The 8,109-nt window shown below is 35.0% G+C and overlaps 1 non-coding gene across 1 annotated transcript; it reads right to left on the reverse strand.

Annotated features, from left to right (window-relative positions):
- Positions 1–7,240: 7,240 nt before the first annotated feature.
- LOC140745167 (U6 spliceosomal RNA) lies at positions 7,241–7,347 on the reverse strand. Its single transcript, XR_012102628.1, has one exon. It is a non-coding gene; the product is annotated as a U6 spliceosomal RNA (small nuclear RNA).
- Between the last annotated feature and the right edge of the window lie 762 nt (positions 7,348–8,109).

Below are 8,109 nucleotides of genomic sequence, written 5' to 3' on the forward strand. Positions count from 1 at the left end.
GTCGAACCACAAAGGGTTCTACTACCTTCAAAATTGGTGTACTGAGGTAAAACCTCTAGTGGACAACTTCAAACTTATTCTCCCGTAGTACACCAGCGTAAGCCCTACTCTGTTCTGGTTCAAATGGAAGGTGGAAAAAGACATGCTTACCTTAGTTTGTGTGGATACCAAAAACATTTTTTAGTATCGATACGCGCGCTAAAGTATTATTCCATTTCTATGCTTCTCTATAGGCATATTTATAACTCTATGGTCCACGTGTTATGTTGTTTGCATGGTATCAAACGTTATAGAAAATGTTATATTTTTTTGTGACAAAAATCAGTAACAATAAAGTTACTGATTTGTATTGATTAATGCGTTTTACAATTCATGTATTTGGTTACAAGTATTGAAATTGTTCAAACTTTTGATCAAAATAAATTAATTTGTAAGAGTGTATTTTTACAATAAAAAGTTTTAATAAAAATTATGTATGTAATTCAGACGCTTCTTTCGCTCTTTATGTGAGGAAGAAATATTCATACACATTATTTTTCTAAAGTCAAACAATCGCACGCTTATATATATAATATAACTTATAATAACATAACATATGGCATGGCAGTGATAGCCTAGTGGTTAAGAAACGCGGCCTCTCGATCGAGGGATCCGAGGTTCAAATCCCAAGGCACGCACCTCTGATTTTAAAATTTATGTGCGTATTAGAAATTAATGATCACTGGCTTAAACAGTGAAGGAAAACATCGTGAGGAAACCTGCATACCTGAGAGATTTATAAAAAAAAAAATCTTAAGGGTATGTGAAGTCTACCAATACGCACTTGGCCAGCGCGGTGGACTATGGCCTAATCCTTCTCATTCTGAGAGGAGACCCGTGCCCAGCAGTGGGACAGTAATGGGTTGATGATGATGATGATGAACATAACATATAGGCAAATTATAATAACATGACAAATATTATAGTAAGGTTAGGGTAATATTGAAGCTTTGAATAAAACCATCGACGACTTCTATCGTGAGCGTGATCAAAAGTTAAATTATATTTAAAACTAATAACAAATTTGTTAAATATCTACACAAACGTTTCGTCTCAACTATTTACGACTTACAAATGCCTATTTTATTGTACGATTTATTCACGTTTCCAAATGGGGCGCGAATCAAAGCTCGCTTCGTCTTGGGACAATCTTTTCTAAGATGGCGGCGATGCAAGAAAACTGTGCTGATTACTGCTATAAGGTGGCGTCCTGACTGTTTGTTGCTTATTTATAGAGCCAACAAGTGAAATTTTAATATTTTAAAAGTAGAATTTTTGGCAAATGTGAATTAATTTGTATAGTCTCTTCGCATTCAAACAAATATCAACAAAATTATTTTTGAAAAAATAGTCTTAGCTATAAGATATTATTGTGCACGCAAGATTCGAATTATGAAAGGTTCTATCAATTTAATTATTTAAAAGTTAGCTTTAAAAGTTGTCAATGAATGAAAGAAAGAAAATCTTTCTTCGGTTAATCGCGACACAAATGAAATTACGAGACAAGAAAAAAGAAACGTAAAAGTACAATAAAAATATTCTATGTAAAAGTACAATAAAAATATTAAATCCTTACTAATATTATAAATCCGAAAGTAACTCTGTCTGTCTGGTTGTCTCTTCTTCACGCCTAAGCCACTGAACGGATTTTAATGAAATTTTGTACAAAGACAGTCTGAGACCCGAGAAAGGACATAGGATAGTTTTTATCCCGGAAATCCCACGGGTAGTAGGGATGGCAATCTAAGATCGATTTATCGGAGAATCGATCTTTTGGACCAAAAAAATCGATTATTTTATAGAATTGTAAGAATTGAATCGATATTAGTAAGAATTAAATCGTAAACTATGCATTTGATCAAGTGATGATCTTTAGCAACGTTGTTTTCCATGAGCCCACGAAGGTTTCAGAGTTGGTACAACTAATTTTCGCCAGATGGCGCCACTGCCATTCCAATGAAGGTACGAATTTTCAGTTTTATGTATGTTAGTATGTCATATTATCTTCTTTTAAACGCGGGCGAAGCCGCGGGCAAAAACTAGTTACTAATAAAATAATGACAGAATAAATTACAATGTTACAAAACTGTTATTTCATTGTAAACGCAGCTTTACCGTAGTACAAGCGTTGGAACATAAGAACTGTGGAGCGATCGTTGATTGCAGCGCAACTTGCATGCGGCTGTCGGGAATTCTGTAAGCTGTAAGTATTGCAGTTACTGCAAGCGATTGTGATGAAAGCTTTTTAGCACTTTAAGGTCTGCTCACATTGCCGTTTTTGTTCGAATTAATCTTCAGTTTTATACGTTCTTTAAATTTTGCGTTGTTTTTTATTTCTCTATGGAAATCTATTGCAGTTTCAAATATTATAACACATACCTTGTATTTTGTATGGTGTATGGATATGAATACGAGAAATGTTAGACTCGGAACAGAAATCTAAATCATTCGGATAGGTATTTAACTAGCAGGAAAAAAATATGCGACAAAAGGACAATAAAAAAGTTATAATAATAATTATTAGAATAATAACAGAATAGCATACACTATTGCGAAAAAACTGTTTTATTCTCATTGTAAACGCAGCTTTACCGTAGTACTAGCGTTTGAACATAAGAACTGTGGAGCGATCGTTGATTGCAGCGCAACTTGCATGCGGCTGTCGGGAATTCTGTAAGCTGTAAGTATTGCAGTTACTGCGAGCGCTTGTGATGAAAGCTTTTTAGCGCTTTAAGGCCTTTGCTCACTGTGGGCGTCTTTATTCGAAGGTAATGTTCAGTTTCATAACTACCTTCTTTCAAGCTTTTTAAAGATTTAATTTTTATTAATTAATTCAAGTCTATTGCAATGTTAACATGATTAAGTATCGATAATTTCTGTAACGGAATCTATGCATACCCATAGATATAAAGAAACACCCTGGACAGAATGGAATCCAAATTATTTTTTACCCATTTACCTATCTGGGAATTGAACATGGAACTCTCCACATTATCATATGCTGACTAAAACACGCGTTGTTGAAAATATGTTGTCGTTGTGTTGTCTTTATCAAAATGTTTTATTATGAAATTGTAAACATAACATTCCTCAAGTCGTTGTAATTGTAAAATATGCCTAAAATTCGTAAAGGTATTTTGTTTCTAAGAATTGGTCGCGAGGTAATTACCAGCTTTCTGACATAAAAATCCGACTATTTGAATTTTGAATTTATTATTTCTTAAAAAAGTAAAAAGGTCTGTTTGAATAGGCTTTAATTAGGTTCTGGTGTAGTCATGAGAAGTTTAGGGTATTGTTTATTCAGGCCGGTCTTACAATTCTTAATTAAAAACAATAAAAAGGAAAAGTCATTATTAAATGTGTAAATAGAAATAAACGAGTATAACTATTGTTTTGTGTGAATAATTAAAGTTTCAGTCCTTAGGCCCTTGTCCTTAGGGCGCGTTAAAAGAATGCATTTTTAGTTTTTACATAATAAAATTGTAATTATGTTATTACACACAATTTGATAAGGGAGGGACACGTGAAGCATTCCAAATTAGTCATCAGCCATAGCAACATCTGTGGCCGAATAGGTAGGTTTAGAAGGTGGTAAAATTCTTTGTGGTTAGGCTCCAGAGCACACTCCTTTTTTTTTTTGTTTTCGAGGGGGAAACCTTCAAAAGGTACCCGACCACGTGGGAGAGACGCCGGGTTATGTGGGATTTTTACCGCACTAAAACCCCCCCGGTGGCCGTCCTCAGCGCTTGGTGGAGAACTCCGGGATCTCCAATGGAACACAACCGGTGTCCTCCGAGCGCGATACCCCGGTCGGGCTCTGCCCTGGGGGGAGCACTTTACGCTCCTCTCCACACCTGGTGTTTACGTCGGCATGCGACCACACATGCCGCCGTTCTTCCCGGGGTTGCTCTCCGGACAGATCAAGCTCCCACTTTTGCCGCCGGCAACCCCGGAAGCCCCCTTTTAGTCGCCTCTTACGACAGGCAGGGGATACCGTAGCCCTATTCTGGTCCCGGAACTACAGGGACACCAGAGCATACTCCTACACCTATTTTTGTTTTATAGCAGCAGTGTTCAGCGTTGATGTGTTCGGGTTTGACGGGTGTGATAAAGAAGGACATATCAGGGGAGTTCCAACTGAATCCTTTAGGTTAGCAATGGATTTGTAAGCGACATCAGGTAAGACTATAATCATATCTCATATCTGGGTTTAATTATAGATGTCATGGTTGGAACTACATGCTCGTTAACTACTTTAATATGCAATCTTAATCTACTTTACTACTTACTATATAGTCCTGCAGGTATTAAGTATAAATTAAGTATTTATAATGTGACAAGTAACTTCAATGTGACAAAGTGATAATTTAATATTAGTTTGAACTGTCACTTTGGTGCCAATTCCATCTATAAAGAATGTAGAGTAAAAGAAAAATCATTGCTTTACCGCTATCAAATGTAATTGTGTCACGTCTGTAGAGACGTAGAGACAATTGTAGAGCAGATTGCACAAATTGCAACCGTTCCCGAGTGGCTCTTAAGATATCGACATTGCAGATTTAATATGACGGTTGCCGGTATTGCACGAAATCTTACGAATTCTTACGAAAATGCAGAACTTCACGCTAAAAATTTAAATTTTCTCTCAAAAAAAACCTAAGTATGTGTAACTATTTTCACAGGTACCTATTACATTACTTAGTTTATCATAAATAACAGATTTAAGTAATTGTCTTAACTTTTCTTAACCGAAATCTGCATATATAACAAAGAAATTACTGAAATTAATTGAAAAAAAATAAATGACGCCGATGTCTAAGTTAGAATGTAATTATGAAACATCTAAGTGTAGTGTTAGATGCAAGACATTCCGGAAACTTAATTGCTACTTAGAAACAGGATGACGTCATTTGAACAATTCTATATCCATTTCTAGTGTAGTGACACTGTCTATCTCTACTGTACTTGTAATTACTTTTATATAAATCAAATTGTAATGTAATTAACTCAACTTTTATGCTCCTTTTTAATATAAATAAAAGTATTTTTGCATGTAACGAGTAAAAGTAATATTTATATTTTAATATTTATATATAATTTCTGCCAGTTGTTTATGATTTATAGTTTATTTATATTAAAAAGTAACATATAAGTTGGCGATATAAATGAATCGGAACATTGCTTCGAAGAACCATCCACCTCTACCAGTTACGCGCGATCAATGGGTGAGCGGACCTAACTTCGAAAAAAGCGTGTCTGGGATTCAAACCTAGGACCCCTCGATCGAGAGGCCGAGTCTCAACCACATATCTATCACTGCCGTAGAACTGTGCCGGATAAACAGAAAAGTCGAAGGAAAGAAGTAAAGCTTCTATTTCAACAAATTATTACACTTATTACTTGTAATGTACGAAATAGGTACATCGTTTAGCAAACTCGTGAGGTAACAAACAATACCATTATGTGAAACGAGGCAATTATGTTACCGTTGGAGACATCTTCAAACGATTGCACAAATTGCATTCGCTCTGTAAGTGGCACTTAGCCTTGCTGTTCCAGACTACCTATAAGAATATTTATTATGTCACTAACAACCTATTATTATCCCATTTTTGAACTTTTGCGGGCGGCAAGAGTGGGAGGTCGAACCATCCAGCAAGTAACCCCGGGAAGGACGACGATTTGTGTGGCCTCATACCGTTGTAAACACCAGGTGTGTGGGAGGAGCGTAAACTGCTCCCCCAGGGAAGAGCCCGATTGGGGCATCGCGTTCGGATGTCTCCGGTTGTGTTCCATCGGATATCCCGGATTTCTCCACCAAGCGCTGAGGACGGCCACCGGGGGGCTTTTAGGGCGGTAAAATCCCACATAACCCGGCGTCGCTCCCACGTCGTCGGAAACCTTTTGAAGGTTTCCCCCTCGTAAACAAAAAAAAAGGTACTTACTGCTTATCCACGACTATTTCAAGCGTGAAGCAATTCTTACACTTCGGTGAAAGGTTGAGGAAACCTGACTTACTTATAAAACCATCATCTTACTGTGCAGGTGTGACAAGGTATTTGATATCAGGTTTAGGTAAAATCCCTGTTCTATACGGAATTTGTAACATAAATTTACATGTGAACTGCATGCTTCATTCATAAATCAATCCTATTTAAATAAATTTATCAATATTGCAATTTCTATTTCACGAAAAATACATGTACCCACATGAAAATGACCATCAATGACGTTTCATAGACCAATGACCATTTAAATGTTATATCTGACATTTACAAATTTTGCGCTCAAACTGAAATATGTTCAATGAAATTTATTTTTATCAGTAACAAATTAATTACGTCCTATAAATAAAAACTAACTACGTCATTATATTTTATACAGGCAAAAATACACATATACCTACATTGTCCATGAAAATAACCATCAATGACCTTTCATCGCCTCCAAATAAATACACATTTAAATATTAAATTTTTTATTATTCTATAATTGTGGATAATTTATTCATTTAATTCACAAAGCATGACAAGTTAATGAAGTAAAATAATTTAAACTGCATAATTTGTTTATCAAAATTATAACAATATTATTTTTTTGTTATTAAAATAATAATCACCCAAATTAATTAAGACACATTTATTTACGTCACAGAAATAAAACTCTGCAGTGGATGCCAACTTTAATATGATATATATGATATATGTTATGTCAATTTTATGTATGCACGAGCTGTGCCCCGCGTTTAAAAGTGTCAGATGTCATGGGTTTATTATCGTAAGATATCATGAGTTTCGATTATTAGAGAAACAAACCACAGACGGACAGACAAATATTTTTTATATTTTTTGTATTATTTGTCTTTGTGTCCAAGAATAACCTACGAGACGCACGTACAACGCACGCGGGTGTTGGATGGGTGACCGCCGGTAGCCAAATTTCATGGACGCTCCCGTCTTTCAGAGGGTCATCGACCTCGGTTGTTATCCTGGGTTAACAGTCATTAACTTTTGTCGAAGGATTTTTGGTCTCCCATAGTATCTACCTACCTTTCTCTACTATCCGAATTAGATCAGGGTGAAGTTAAACGCGTTCTTACTTATCGCAAAATTGAACTACAAATGGTTTGTTATAAGGGCTTCTATAACCTTCATACGAATTTATGGTTGGTCGTATTTAAAAGTCGAGTTCTAATTCTTCAAAAAATGTGGAACGCTTCACGATTTTGCGTGTCATCCTTGCGCAGGGGCCATGCTAATCTTCTCTGTATCGTTCCAATTTTAGTATATGTACTGCCGAAGCAAGTACACTGGGTAAGGAATAAGTTCTGTATATATAGTTCCAAAACATAAAAATTTCAATACCGTGTTTATGGTTTTTCGTAATTATTTACTATTTTACTGAGATATTTTATAAAACAAAATTGTATATAAATAAAACTATCTATATAAAGTGTAATAACGGTATTGTTGTATATTTATAGACCTTTATTAATTTGTTATTGATAAAAATAAATATAATGGGACAATTTTCAGTACAGCGACATCTAGTGTGCAATGGTTGTAAATTTCTGCTATAACATTACCGTGTATACATTATTTTTTGCTTTTATTCATTCTTCAAGTTATTAAAGTATTATATTAAAATCTTGTATACCTAATAAAGTAGTTATATTTCTATAAAAGAGGCAATTGTATATTTTTTACTTACACTAATACTGTAAGCACGCCATCTAACATACTTTTGCTTAACTATTATAACGCTTCAGGAATGTGTGGTCTTCATAGAAGTACAAGCTCGGTCTAATAGATGGCAGTAGTAGTACGATGATATTTCTGGCTTAATACTGTAATAACTTTAACTAAATTGTAATTTAAATATTTGTGTGTTCATTAGCTAAAGTTGTAGAAATAAGATTTTAGTACAGAGTTCAATTAATTAATAATCGCAATAATTATATAGTATATACATAAGTATTTTTCTTCTATGACTTAGGAACCATTGCCATCTATCGGACTTTGTATTAACTACTACGATGTCGTACATAGTGAGGCATGAATTGCTAGAGGT

The sequence above is a fragment of the Epargyreus clarus genome, unplaced genomic scaffold (genome assembly GCF_041222505.1).
Source record: "Epargyreus clarus isolate Ecla_fem2 unplaced genomic scaffold, WU_Ecla_fem_2.2 ptg000009l, whole genome shotgun sequence".
In the NCBI taxonomy this organism is placed as follows: Eukaryota; Metazoa; Arthropoda; class Insecta; order Lepidoptera; family Hesperiidae; genus Epargyreus; species Epargyreus clarus.